General features: G+C 35.2%; 1 protein-coding gene across 3 annotated transcripts in view; it reads right to left on the bottom strand.

Annotated features, from left to right (window-relative positions):
• Prkn (parkin RBR E3 ubiquitin protein ligase) overlaps window positions 1-16,027 on the bottom strand; it is a 1,339,037-nt gene that overhangs the window by 815,618 nt on the left and 507,392 nt on the right. The window lies entirely within an intron of this gene.

Raw genomic sequence — 16,027 nt, 5'->3', positions numbered from 1 at the left:
AGGCAAAACATATTTTAAAAGCATGAGTTTTCCAAAATGTACAAATATGTGATCTTTGACAAAGGGGCAAAAGCATATACTGAAGAAAATATAGCCTGCTTAATAACCGATGCTGTGGAAACTGCCTATCCACATGCAGAACATTGAATTTATATCCTTATATCTCACCATTTACTAAACTAAAATCAAAATGAACTGGGATCTAACCAGTAAAACAAAAGCACTTAATCTGCTGGAAGATAAAATAAGTAAATTTCTTGAAGTTATAGATGTGAAAGGATTTTTTTTTTTGACAGAAACCAAGGAAAGAGTAGAAACAATAGTATAAATGCTGACAAGGCTGTGGGGGGAAAAGAACCCTTCTAGATTATTGGTGGGATGTAAAACAGTACAACTACTATGGAGATTCCTCAAAGAAAAACTTGTTAAAAGTAGAAATTCCACTTTACTTAGCTATTCTCCTTTTAGATTTCTGATACAGCTATATAGTTGAAGACATGTATACTCGTGATTATAGAGGTACAATTCATAACAGCTAAACCACCGGGCATGGTGGTGTATGCCTGTAATCCCAGCACTCAGATGCTGGGGCAGGAGGATCACTGTGTGAGTTCGAGACCAGCCTGGGCTACATAGTGAGTTCCAGGTCAGTTTCAACTACACAGTGAGACCCTGTCTCAAAAAACAGCTGAAGCTTGGAAACAGGTCATATGCCCATCACCAGATGAATGGATAGAGATGTATTTACACATGGTAAAATATTACTGTGTCAAAAGAAAGAATAAACTTGAGTCATTTGTATCAAAAAAGGATATATCTTGAGATGATTGTGTTAAGTGAAATAAACACAAAAGAAAGAATAAACTTGAGTCATTTGTATGAAAAAGGGGTGTATCTTGAGATGATTGTGTTAAGTGAAATAAACACAGATTTAAATATTGCATGGTTATCCTTTTTTTTTTTTTTGCATAACTGTTTGAACTCAAGACCTTGCCCTTGAAAGGCAGGGGCAGTGCCACTGAGTTAAATCCCTGGCCCCTACATGGTTTTTTTTCTTGTATGAGAAACTGCAAAACATAAATGAAGAGCAAGATAAAAGTTAGATGATAGTAATTAAGGAGATAAGATTTTTCTCAAATGAGAAAGGGATCAAGAATGATGGAAATGAAGGGAAGGAAAAAGTCTGAAACAAAGAATTAAGATGTGTTATATATATGTACTGACTTCTCAAAAACAATGTAAGCATATATACTACAAACATGTACTAAAATATATTTAAATAAATAATTTAAAATTAAAACAATAAAAACAACCTGCTCAACCCTCTGATAGGCATGCGCATTTGACCCAGCACCACAGAGGAGCCCTGCCACCACTTGCAAACCTGTGGTAGGCTCATGCCTTTCACCTATGGTCACAGAGGAGTCCAACCATGCAGTCACCAATACAGTGATGTTCACTGCTATAAAAAGAGAAAAAAAGGCCTCTCTGAGGCTCCTAGATGAAAAGTGAAGACCACTGGAAAAGTGAAAAAAATCTGCAATAAAGGCACACCACCATAGCTGGTAAGTTGGAGGGAACAGCACCTCACATTGGAACCTGGTCTAACTTCAGTGGAACCTTGCAGAGTTCCAACCAGAAGAAGGACAGAGATCTAAACTTCAGCCTTGCAGCCAAACATCAGCCCAAACCTCAGGGGACAGCTGATTGCTTGCTGAGTCTTATTAGCATAGACCCCACACTCCTGCCCATACTGTCTACTGTGTCAACAGAGGCATATCCTGAAGGAGGCCCTCTATTTCTATTTGTGTTTTTTATTTTCAAAGTACTATTTTTCTTTTATCATTATTTAAAAATATTTTCTTTTTCTTTTCTCAATTTTTAATCTTCTTTTTCTTATCCCCCCTCCCTTGATCTGTATTACTCTCCCTTTTTATTCCTGCTCCCATCCTAATTAAAATTTATTTTCTTTCTTTTCCCTTTCTTCTTGTTTCCTTCTTGTAATTGCCATAGATTTTAAAAGAAAGTGATTGCAGTCTTTCGCCTCCCTATCACTGTTAGTTTGTTCTATTCTTGGGTATATTTAGTTCTGTCTTCTCCTTTTCTCTTCAACATCTCCCTAGAGTTTGTGTGATCTTCCTGTGTTCTCTTGCCTCACTTCTAACCTTTCTCTATCCTATCTACCTATGCTCCCTTCCCAACTTCTTCTGAATCCCCATCCTGAAGAGTAAAGTTGCTATATTGAAGAGATTGTTTACTATAAACATATTTAGGGCTGGTCCTCGATTGACTTAATTCACACAATTAGAGATGATATATTAATAACTACCACAAATTGTAATTTTCCAAGCTGTGCTTGATGCTATCATGTTGCTGATTGTATCACCTAGGCTAAGGTGTTGTGATTGATCTAACCAGTTATCCTCCCTGGTATAATGAAAATGAGATGGCCTCAGAGACATTAGACAATGAAAATCTAAAGACCAGCTATATCTGGAAGATTGAAGTAGTAACCCAGGAATTATACCAAGGACAGTACGAGTGACAAAATTAGTTTTGAGAAGATATTTAAACAAGACACAAACACAGACTTCCACCCCATCAAAGGTAAACTCTGGGGAAAATGAGGTGGAAAGGTCTAACAGTCAACCATCTAGGCACCCTGAACCAATAGCACAGGAAGTAACAAAACAGATAAATGAGGCTCTAGAAAATATTAAAAAAGAAAAACTTTCCCAGATAACTACAGAGATGGTGAGCACAATGAAAGACAGGACCATGATGGAAACCATGAATGCCCAGCAGAGGAAAGAAATGGAAACCTTGAATGCCAAACAAAGGAAAGAAATGGAATCCATGAAACAGATTCAAACAGTATCCAGGAGATTAAAAACTGTAGAAAGCATTCACAGCAGGATGAATGAGTGTGAAGATAGAATTGAGGATACAGAAGAAAAGATTGAAGTCATTGACCATGAAGAGAGATCTCTGGAAAACAGTAAGGGATCAGGAGAAGTCAATCCAACAGCTCTTGCACGATGCAAAGAAGAATAATATAAGACTGATAGGAATCCATGAAGTAGCAGGAGAAAGTACAAATGACATAAAAAACTGTTCACAGGATTAATGACAGAAAAATTCCCACACAGAACAAAAGAATTTGACATACAAGTGAGTTATATAGGACTCCAAATAGCCATGATAAAAAAAAAAAATCTACACCTGGACATATGATAATCAAGATCCCAGAAACCCAACAGAAGAACAAAACACTATATGCTATTAGAGAAAAGAAACAAGTCACATGCAAAGGAAAGCCCATCAGCATCACAGCAGACTTTTTAACAGAAACTCTCAAATCAAGGAGAGCCTGGAGTGAGGTATTTCATTTCCTAAAAGAAAACAACCTCCAAACTAGACTGATGTAACCTGCAAAACTCTCTTTCAAAATTGATGGGGAAATAAAATATTTCCATGAGAAAGAACACCTGAGAAATTTCATGAACATCAAACTGGCAGTCCAAACACGCTAAACAATATCTTGGGAGAAGAAAATGAAGACCACAACTCCATAAGGGCCAATAGAGCAAATATACCAGTCAAGGCAAAAAATTAAAGGGGGAAAGGGAACAGTAAAATAAATAAATAAAAATAAATAACAGCACCAATAGCAGGAAAATAACATGACAATGGAAAGCCAATACATAATAGTTATAACAATCAATGTTAATGGCCTCAATTCACCAATCAAAAGAAATAGGCTGGCAGAATGGATTAAGAAGCAAAATCCAACAATATGTTATATATGAAAAACCCACTTAATCCACAAAGAAATTCAAAGACTGAGAATAAAAGGATGGAAAACAGTTCTCCATGTGACAGGAGCCCCCCAAAAAAGTGATGGTAGCTATCTTATTTGCAGACAGAATAGATTTCAAACCACAACTGATTGAGACAAAGAAGGCCACTATGTCCTTGTAAAGGAAACAATTCAAGAGGAAGAAATGACAATCATAAATATATAAGCATTTAATACAATTGTAGTATTGCATCAATACTCCACTGATGCAAATTGAGATAATCTAGAAAAAAAAATCAACAACAAAATAACAGAACTGAACCAAGTCTTAGAACAAATGGACTTAGTAGATGTCTACAGAGTGTTCCATCCCCCAAAATCAGAATATATATTCTTTTTGGCTGCACATGGGTCATTCTCTAAAACAGACCACATGCTAGCTCATAGAACATGCTTAAGTAAATGCAAAGGAATTGAAGTCATCTCATGTATATTATCAGACCACAGTGCAATAGCCTAAGAAACTGCAAGAACTTCACAAACATGTGGAGCATAAGTAACATCCTACTGAACTACTGCTGGGACACAGAGGAAATTAAATAAGAAATTATACGGTTTCAACAATTAAAGTATAATGCCAATATAACATATAGAAATCTATGGGACACAATGAAAGCAGTTCTACAAGGCAAATTCATAGCAGTAAATGTTCATACTAGGAAAACAGAGTGAGATCAAATAAACAACCTAATGCTTAACTTTAAGCTCCTAGAAAAAGAAGAGCAAGACAAACAGAAAGCCTGTACAAGGGAGGAAATTATAAAAATCAGAGCAGAAATTCATGCAATGGAAACTGAGAGAATGATACAAAAATATAAATGAATCGAAGAGTTAGTTTTTTGAAAGAATAAATAAAGTTGATAGACACTTACCCAACCTCATCAAGAACAGGAAAGAAAAGGCTCAAATTCATGTAATCAGGAAGGAAAAAGGCAAAGTCACAACAGATCCACCAGAAATCCAAAGGATCATCAATACCTACCTTGAAAATCTATACTCTGATAAAAAGGAAAATACAGAAGAGATGGACAGATTCCTAGATACATATCCACTTCCCAAGTTGAATGAAGGAGATATAAAAAGTCTAAACACCCCAATTACAATCAGTGAAATTGAAAATGTAATTAAATATTACCAAGAATGAAAAGCCCAGTTCCTGATGGCTTCACTGCTGAATTCTACAGATATTTAAAGGAGAACTATTGCCTCTACTCTTTAAACTCTTCAATGAAATTGAAAAGGAAGCAGTATTTCCAAATTCATTCCTGGAAGCAAGCATTAGTTTGATTCCAAGACCAGGGAAAGACCCAAACAAAAAAGAGATCTACAGGCCAATCTCCTTAATGAATATAGATTAAAAAATACTCAATAAGATATTGGCAAACAGAATACAGAAGATCTTCAAGAAGATCATAAATCTTGACCAAGTTGGATTCATCCAAGGGATGCAAGGATAGTACAACATACATAAATCAATAAATGTAATGCACTATGTCAACAGAATCAAGGACAAAAACCATATGATTATCTCAATAGATGCAGAAAAAGCATTCCACAAAATTCAATACACTTTTATGAAAAAAATCTTACAGAAAATTGGAATACATGGTCTTTATCTCAACCTAATAAAGGCTATCTATGAAAAACCAACATTCAGTATCATTCTAAAAGGTCAAAAACTGAAATACTTCACCCTAAAATCAGGAACAAGTCAAGGATGTCAACTATCACTATTCCTGTTAAATATAGTTCTGGAAATATTAGCCACAGCAATTAGAGAAAGAAAGTAAATCTAATAAAAATAGGATAGGAAGAAGTTAAACTGTCACTGTTTGCTGCCAATATGATACTTTACAGAGAAGACCCAAAAAACTTTGCCAAAAAAGACTTCTTTACTTAATTTACAGAATCAGTAGAGTAGCTGGATATACAATCAACACTCAAAAATCCATAGCCTTCTTGTACACAAATAACTGATTCCCTGAGAAAGAAATTAAGGAAACAATTCCTTTCACAATAACATCCAAAACAAATGAAATATATAGGAATCAATCTAACAAAAGAGACAGAAGACCTCTACAATGAAAATTACAGTATTCGGAAAAAAGAGATTGAAGAGGATATAAGAAAATGGAAAGATATCCCTTGCTGCTGGATAGGAAGAATCAGCACAGTGAAAATGGCCATACTACCAAAACTGCTATACAGATTCAGTGCAATCAAGATTGAAATCCCAATAGTATATTTCACAGAATTTGAGAAAACAACTCAAAAATTCATTTGGAACCAGAAGAGATCTAGAATAGCAAAACCATTCTAGGCAACAGAGACATGGCAGAGGGTATCACAATTTCAACTTGAGATTATACCACAAAGCCACTGTGATAAAAGCAGCATGGTACTGGTAAAGAAACAGATCTGAGGATGAATGGAATAGGTTAGAAGATGCAGAAACAACATCAGCCATACTCAGCTACATCATCCTTGACAAAGGAGCCAACCATCCTCATTGGAGGAAAGATGGCCTCTTTAGTAAATGCTGTTGGAAAAACTAGCTTTCAACTTGCCAAAGATTAAAACTAGAACCCTACCTTTTAACAGGTACTAAACTAAAATCCAAGTGGATTAAAGATCTAAATACCAAAATAGAAACACTAAACTTACTGGAAAGTAAATTAGGTAGAACTCTCAAATACATTGGCATAGGAGAAGACTATGAACAAATCCTCAGCAGCATGAGAATTTGCACAAAAAATCAACAACTGGGATCTCATTTTATTAAAAAATTTTTGCACTCCAAGAGAAACCAAAAACAGAGCTAAGAGACAAGCTACAATGTGCGAAAAAATTTTTACCACCTACTCCTTAAAGGACTACTATCTAGAAAATATAAAGAACTCAAAAAAAAAAAAATCAGGCCTCTGCAGATATAAAGACCAAATTCAAAAATGGACATCTGAAATGCACAGAGATTTCTCAGAGAAACAACTAAAAGTAGCAAGTAAATATATGAAAAAATGTTCAACATCACTGGTCATTGGAGAGATGTGGATGAAAACAACATTGAGATTTTACCTTATCCCAGAAAGAATGGCTGATATCAAGCAATCAGCCAATAACAAATGCTGGTGGGGTTGTGGAGAGAAAGGAACCCTTCTCCACTGATGGTGGGAGTGCAGACTCGTGCAACCACTGTGGAAATCAATATGGAGATACCTCAAAGAACTAGGATTAGAGGTTCCATTTGTCCCAGCTATCCCTCTGCTGGGTATCTTTCCAAAAGAATCATACCACAGTGATATATGTGCACCCATGTTTATAGTGGCACAGTTCATAATAGCTAAAACTTGGAAACAAATGTCCATCAACTGAAGACTGTATAAAGAAGATGTGGGTTTTCTATAAAATGGAGTACTACTCAGCTTTAAAGAATGAGAAACTAGAAACATTTATAGCTAAATGGATGCACATTGAGGCTATATTCTTAAGTGAAATAAATAGGACACACTTGAGTAAATATAGAAGTTTTTCTGGTATGAAAAACTAAAAGTGTAAATAAGGTTCAGATGATACAATTGGGAGCATGAAATAGGAAGAAAATGGTTAAAGGGGAATGGGAAAGGGAAGGGAAAGGAAATAAGGAAAAAATTTGAAAAAATGAAAAAATAGAAATAAAGTCTATAAATAGGGAAGGGTCAAGGGGGTGAAGGCACAGCAAGGGAATGGGAAAAAATAACAAGCAAGGTACATCATGTAAAGGTACAAGATTCCAATGATAAATGTAACTGTATTATTTGCTTTAAATGTACTAATAAACTAAATGGGGAGGAAAAACAAAGAAGTGAACACCAAAAAAAAAAAAAAAACAATTATGGCATGAATTATATGGCACTGACTAGTATACATCTTCAAATTTGCAAAATGGGGGGCTGCGGAGTTAGCTCAGTGGCACTGTGCCTGCCTCGCAAGTGCAAGTTCTCACTTTGATCCCCGGTACCACAAAAGAAAAGAAATTCCAAGATGGGAATAATAATAAATGTAATAATTTCTAATCCATATGGTTGTTGTAAGAAATATACTAAACTATGCTTATAAAATATTTAGTGCATGCTTGCATGAGTCACTTAGTAAATCATCATTACTAAAAAATGTATGAGTTTTGATATACCATGAATGCCATCTTGTAAACAAGCATACTCTTCACAGCTATTATTTTTTCTTTTATGTATTTTAGACAATGGGCTTTTGGACCTGAAAAATATTGTGTGCGTTTGTGTGTGTGTGTGTGTGTGTGTGTGTGTGTGTACATGCCCTAGGGCTTGGATGTAGGGCCTTATACATACTACGTGCTATAGCACTGAATTACACCCCCTAATCCCAAGAAATGTTTTAGTAGGCATTTAGGAAAAGTCATTGTGATTGTAATGAAAACTTTCATTGACCTCAGAAGTTTTCATCAGAGCTTGTCACAGAGAATCAAGAATTTAACCTGCTGGGATTATTTGTTTTCTAGGAAATAAGTAAAAGTAAGATTAACATTTTATATTTAAGTAAAGCAATAATCAATATCAACATTCTATAAAAGAACAAAATCACAGCAACACCATTGGTTTAAAATGATATTCATCACATATGAAAGTGTTAAACAGAATATTGCTGCCCAAGAGAATCTTTAATAATGATGATGGAAATGTCCTATAGCTGTATCATCTAACATACACAGTTATATGGGGCCATCAGATATATATATAGCTAATGAGAACTAAAACACTGTTAAAAAACACAACTGTTTGTTTTATTAATTTTAAGCAACTCCAACTTCAATAACCTCATGTGGATAGCAGCTACCCAACTGGACAGCAGAGAAGAGAATAAAATGCACCACCTTCTCTCTCCAGGAATACAGACAACAGAAAATATCAAGGAGATTCTCTGTCACATCATGAAGTAAAAAACAACATGTTTTTAACTGTGGTAATATAAAAACAGTGTTAGATGGAAAGAGAAAGAGTAAGTTTGAATTTATGGCCCTAGATGTAAGACAAACATGGGTATGGTTCTGGGTAATTTATAGAGATAGAAGCAGAATAAGACTTCTCTCCCATCACATGTCCTATCATATCCTATTGATATGTCCTTATCAATTCCTCATACATACTGCCTGGTGATAGCTCTTCACTTCCATCATTACCTTTGAATTCTAGCCTATAAACACAAGGTCCTGTCAGAATGGCAATTCTCCTAAGAAATTTTTCCTTGATTTCCCTATAAAGCTATAATCACTACCTAAAAACAACACCTCAGAGTAGGAAAATATTCTCCTTTGTTTTGTCACTTTTAAACAGTTGACTTGTCCCAAATGTAAAGAAGTAGCATCTAATAAAGTTGTCCTTTTCACACTCTTCACCCAACTCCACCCACAATGTGTAGCCTAGAACCTGTAATCCCACCTCCTTCCCTCTTGTTTCCTTCTAACAATAGCCTTGTCCATTATCAAGGGCTGCCTGTCTGCAGTGACCTACCATCTGCACCATTAGCTTCTTTTATCAGCTACAACTTTCCATGTTTCTAAGGCTTACCCATTCCTCTACTCACTTTAGGAGAACTCCTAGTCCTGTTAGATCCCTGCAACTCTACACAGCTGCAGTCTCTAGAGCTATGACATAGATCCGGTTAGAAATAACTACAGGGCATAGGCAATCAGAAGCAGCCGTGCCACTGGATTTCTGGGTAATGGTCCTATAGAAAGTAATTGAATACATTGTCTAAAATATACATCTAATAAGCCAGGTATGTAAAAAATATATAACATGAACAAAATCAGTACTACCTCTGAAGCCCAGTAAGGCTGTGTTTACATATTATGGAGAAAGACCTATTTTTCCCCTGTATTGACCTAAACTATTTACTAGTTCTAGTTTGGACAATGCATATAAACTTATTCTAAAGTGATTCTACCCAAAACCCCTGGAGTGTGGACACGCTGCTTCACTTTTGCATAGTTCCTCATCTTGAATCATCAAAAAGGTGGGAATCATCCCAATATAAATGTGATGGAAACTAGGATTTTTCTCACTTCATGACCTTGTCAGGTGATTGTCTCCCTGCCACATCAGGGTGCTACACACTCTACCTTCTCACGCTTCACCATATATCAAGAATATGTTTGTCCCAATTTTCCTAGGGAAACAACTTTCTCTTATGTAACTTTTCACTTTATTTTATATGTTCCAAATAGCAAAGTTTGTTGAATTTACTAAACAATAAATATTCATCAGACCAGTAAACTCTCCTATGTTTTAAATGTGAAATTGTAACAAGTATGGTAATTTGAGGGCGAACAGTTAATACAAAATAGAATGTTGCCATCATTAGCAAATATTAGAACATCTTTTTACCAGCCAAACTCATGGGACTAATTTCAGAGATGCTTCAAAATGCTGGAACATCACATTTGAAATCAGTAAAATCAATACTAACTTGACATAACAAAAGTGATGAATAAGACAAAAAGAAAAATTAATTTTAATGTTTTTATGGGACATGGTATGGTTAAATTTTTAGAGTCAAATTCTGAAAATTTACAAGTGATATACACTAAAGCAGAATAGTTATTACAGAAATACTTTCCACACCAATCTTTGTCCAATAGGTTTTCACAAGCAACAGAGTCCAACTGCACTACTCCATGCTTTCAATAACCCCAGTCCTTAACTCCTGTGGAGTAACCAAGGGGATACTATATTATAAACAACTTCCAATTATATAACCGTCCATCCTGTACATGTGCCTCTAAAACATGTTTAGCAATCTCTAAGGAGACTCTAACTTTAAAAGTTATGACTTAATTCTCAGCTTTTTGAGGGGCTAAGCTTTTTAATTAATGTATCTGCACAATAATTTCATTTGGTGAGGCAAAAACTGCTGATTAAATCTAATGCCTTTGCCTGTGCTCTTTTGGTTGTTGCTACCAATTTATTTTTGCATTACTCATTTTGAAAATAATAATGAAATCTCCCATGCCAAGACAAAACTGTATAGTGAAGCACAATTTAAGGATGGAGTTTAAACAAATAACAAGTTTCAAAGCCAAACAGGGTAAATTTAGTTGCTTATTCGTCTCAAATTGGGTAAGGGTCAGGGTCTAGATGCCAGCAAAGCCATAGCTCTCCAAAAATATGAGCAAATGTCTGTAATTCAAATTTAGATGGAATATATTATCGACACTACAGATAGTTATATGTGATTTCCTCAAAATGAAATCTCTAGTTCAGGAAGTATCCAAATTGACTTAAAGAGTTAGGCATAGCACCTCCCTGAGGTAGAATATCCAAGCTGAGCCTAGGTTTTGACTGTTCACCTAGGGCAAATCAACTGACCCTCAGTACTTGCTTCCTTGTTTGCAAAATCAAAATGATAAAGGTACTAACTCACATCCTGATATGAGTTAAAAAATAATAGTACAAGTGAAGCACTTAGCACAATTTCTGATACACATGAGATGTTTCATAGGTAGTTGTATTCCTATTGTTGCCCAAATATTTAGAACTCAAATTACTTCCATGGCCTAGCTGGCTACCATTAAAAATATTAATTCTTACACGGTATTTACATCTTAAACCAACTGTATGGTTTTAAAAGTAGCTGAGGTATAATTCTAATTCTGTAAAAATTGTTTCATACCTAATCAAATAGTTTACAATTAAATATTTAATTATATTATAGAATATAAGCCTTAATGGAAAATACTTAAAATTTAATAGGATCACATTTCCTTACATGAATCACTTATTTATTACCATGCAAAAGATACAGGTGTCCCATCATATAATTACAAATGGAAATAGTAAGCAATTATTGGGAACCAGTCTAGTGAATAAAATTTTCAAGCAGACTAACACACTTGAAAAAACATTTAGTACAGACATCCAAAATAAAAACTGTTTTTTATTGTATGGCTGTAAAATAGTACCAACAAGGATTTAAAATGGATTCCAAAATTTCATTTTAGTGACAGACTTTCCAAATTAATGAATGTTCTTTGAAAGTCATTTTATAACTCTATAAATAGAAGTTCAGGGGGTAAGTGGTGTCCCCAAGACAGCAACAGGGGTAATCAGAGATTTGAATAAAAGTTTTTCTGATTACAAAGCATATGCTTTCCCATTGACCAATAATAACTTTGACTCAGGAGGTGGTTTGCACGAAATACAGTAGGGGATTGATTCCATGGCTGTTAACACTGGTTGGCAATTATGGACCATGGCTGGCAATCACTAAAACTGCCTCAGCTCCACCTCAGCACCCCGTTTGCCTTGTTCAATCATGGCTAAAGGTTTCATGGAAATTTCCATCAGTGTTTTATAGTACTGGCATTCTGAAATGATGTACAGGTACAGCAATTACCAAAAATGAAAATTAAGTTTCATTTTTAAGGGTTAGTACGTATCCTATCAGTTGCATGTTATACTGAGGAATGGCCATCCATGCTGTGACATGAGAATCAACACAATTATTTATTTTTATATGAATCATAATTCTCTTGACATAAAAAAAGCAATTTGAAAATCTCCTTATTTTCTATGTTCTAAGTGTTAGAGAGAGAAACCCTTTAAGTAAATGAACAGTCAAAAGAATAGCATCATTAAAGAACACAGAAAGCACAGTGTGAGCCTCCACTTTCCTACATCCATCATTTTGTTTCAGCAATAATATCCAACACAACTAGTTTTGTATAAATACTTTAAATATAACATTTACTCTCTTCACTACTGCTATTAAATAAATGTCTTACAAATGCTGATGGTTTAAGTATGTTCTTTAGCCTGTACCAAATAAGATAAAACATACAATATAAAAAAGCTGACCTTTTCAAGTATTGATATAAAAAACCACTTAGTGTACTAAGATTCTATTGCCTTCTACAATATGACAATTTTTCTTCTTCAGGGACACAGTAATTAATTAGAAAGTCATGGTGATGTCATCACACAGAAAAACATAAGAGTATTTGTCCTCTTAATCAAGGCTGATAATATTGCAAAGTAGTATGCTTCTAAAATAAGTAAAGGAATGACTGCTTCTAGCACCAGGAACGTCTTTCCAAGTCACAAATTTCCAGTTCATAAGGACACAGAAGCGTCCTGGCCAGGCAGCATGGTTCAGTTCAGGGGCCAGCTCTCTCCTGCTCTAAACACTCCCTTGTCTAAGATCCCTTAAAATTTAATATTTGTAGCACATGGAATCATCACAATCAGTGTGTTGACTTTTCATGTTTAAATCAGAGCTCCCCCAAGGTTTTAAGTTCTTTATTAGTAAGATTTATGCTACATGTAGTTTCACTTTCATCTGTCCTCACCTCCAAACCAGAAGAACGGTTGTAGGTAAATAAATACCAATCCCTTGATGAATGAAATCACTGAAAAACTGCTGAGCTTAAGCAATAGCTTCCAAGTGAAGGAAAGTGGCTGGTTTGTGCTTTTAGGTTATAGTTATGCCTGTGGTGCCTTCCAGAACTGTCTCTGCCTAGAAAAGGAAATATCCTGGCTTTTTAGACAGCTCAGTTGTATGTGTAGCTCAGTAGCAGAGCATTTGTATTGGTTCCATCATAGTATGACAAAATGAATAAAACCTCAAAAACTGGAAAGTATGAGGCTACAGGTTCACAAGCCATCATGCACTCTTTACCACCTCTAGAAAAGGGAGACTAAATCCAGAGAAATTTAAAATAGGCAGGGACTTTAGTAATAATTGATAGGGTAAATGAAAATATACATTTTTAATTTTAGGCACTACTTTTCTAACTTTATTTATATAATTTCTTCCTAAAACATTAAGTTGGTTGGAGGAAAGTACAGGGATAAAGGACAGTGGTCCCAAAGACAGAAGAATATTAGAAACACATCGAGATTCTATTCATCAAACCAACTTCCCCAAAGCTGATCCATAGGGCATTCATGATGAGGAAATCAAAACACAAGCAGTTGGATTATATGAAGTGGTATAAGAGAAAAGACACATAAAACAGATCAAGGAGGAGGGGGTGAGGGAGGGCAGGGACAAGGGGAAAAAATGAGAACCAAGACCTGTCATATGAAGGTACAGGATCCCATTAATGAATGTAACTGTATGGTAGACCTAGATTGTACCAATAAACTCAATAAAAAGAAAAAAAATAAAGCAGATCAATAAGGTGTTCAGTGAGCTTAAAATTGACAGAACAAAACAATGAAATTAATAAACAAAAGGGACACATATCAAAGGTAGCTGAAATAAAATGATAAAAATATGAATGACTGGTTTAGTAATTAATTAGTCTAATAAAAGGTATCAGAAGATAAAATATGAGAGAGAAAAATTCCATTGAAAGCATGCATTATCTAGTAAGATAATTACATCAGGTAGGGTGAATAATTAAGCAGCAAGAGGGAAAAAATACAATGCCAAGAAATCAACATCTTCCAGTAAAATTCTCAATGTGATTGGTCTGAAATTCCCCAGTTAAAAGACACAAGTTGGCAGGTTGGATAAAAAATAAAACCTATGAAGCCAGGTATGGTGGTGCACGCCTGTAATCCCAGCACTTGGGAGGCTGAGGCAGGAAGGTCGCTGTGAGTTCGAGACCAGCCTGGGCTACATAGTGAGTTTCAGGGCAGTCTGAACCACATAGCGAGTGGCCCTGAAAAAACAAAACAAAACAAAACAGCAAAAACAAGCAAAAAACCCATGATATACTGCATACAATAAACACATTTACTTTAAAAACAACTCACAGGCTAAAAATCAAAGAAAGAAAATAATATTCCATATAACAGAAGCCCCAAAATAAGGAAGAGAGCATGAATACCTGTCCTATTTTCTGGTAAAGTAGACATCAAGCTAAAATGGATTAGAAGAGGAAAAGAAGATCACTGTATATTGCTTAAGGGAACAATTCACCAGGAACAGATAATGATTATAAAAATATATTCACTGAATACTGGTATATCCAACTTCATAAAACAAGCATTAATGGACATCAAAGAGCAGACAAATATCAATGTTATTATTATATGAGGGACTTCAATATACATTAACCTAAATAGATCAACCAGTCAAAAAGTCAACACTGAAATATCAGACCTCAACCATACCTTTGAGCAAATGGATTTCATATCTACAGTGTCCCACCCAACAACAGAATACACATTGTTCTCAACAGCTTCTCCAAAATAGACCACATACTAGCCCAGAAAGCATGCTTAATGAAATACAAAAGAATCAAACTTGCACCAGGTATATTATCAGATCAGTGCAATGTAACTAGAAATCAATGGCAAAACAAACCACATAAATTATTCCAACACATAAAGATAATACAATTCACTCTTGAATAATCAATGCAAAAAGAAGAAATCAAGAAAAAATTAGGCAGTTTCTAGAATCAAATGATAATACCAGTACCTCCCAGGACCTTGGGCATACAATGAAAGCAGTCTGAAGAAGAGGTTATAGCTATGATTGCCCACATCAGAAAAGCAGAGTGAAGCCAGGTGTGGTGGTGCATGCCTGTAATCATGGCCCTCAGGAGAATGAGACAGGAGGATTGCCATGAGTTCAAAACCAGCCTGGGCTACATAGTGTTTTCAAGACCAGCCTGGCCTCATCAAAAAAGAATCTAAAATAAATAAATTAAAACAGAGTGAATCAAAATAAATAACCTAGCCGGGTGTGGTGGTGCACACCTGTAGTCCTAGCACTCAGGAGGCTGAGGCAGGAGGATCGCTGTGAGTTCAAGACCAGCCTGCACTACATAGTGAGTTCCAGGTCAGTCTCAATTATATACTGAGACACTGTCTCCAAAAATAAATAAATAAATAAATAAATAAATAAATAAATAAATAAGTAAGTAAGTAAGTAAGTAAGTAAGTAAGTAAATAACCTAATGGTGCACCTCAAGGTCCTTTATAACAATTTGAGTTAAAAGCTAGTCCAAGAAGGGAAATTATACAGATCAGTGCATAAATCAATGAAACTGGGGCTAAAAAAACAAGAAAAGATGATGAATTTCAACTGGAAATGTAAATCAGTGATATTGTTTTTATGGTATATGTGAGGTATGAGTTCAGTTCCCAGAATTGGCTGGGTCAAATTGAACCTGTAATTTTAGTTTTTGAGGTATCTGTGTAC

The sequence above is a fragment of the Fukomys damarensis genome, unplaced genomic scaffold (assembly GCF_012274545.1).
Source record: "Fukomys damarensis isolate Sample0158 unplaced genomic scaffold, DMR_v1.0_HiC HiC_scaffold_14, whole genome shotgun sequence".
NCBI lineage: Eukaryota > Metazoa > Chordata > Mammalia > Rodentia > Bathyergidae > Fukomys > Fukomys damarensis.
This window is presented reverse-complemented; position numbering and strand designations above follow the sequence as displayed.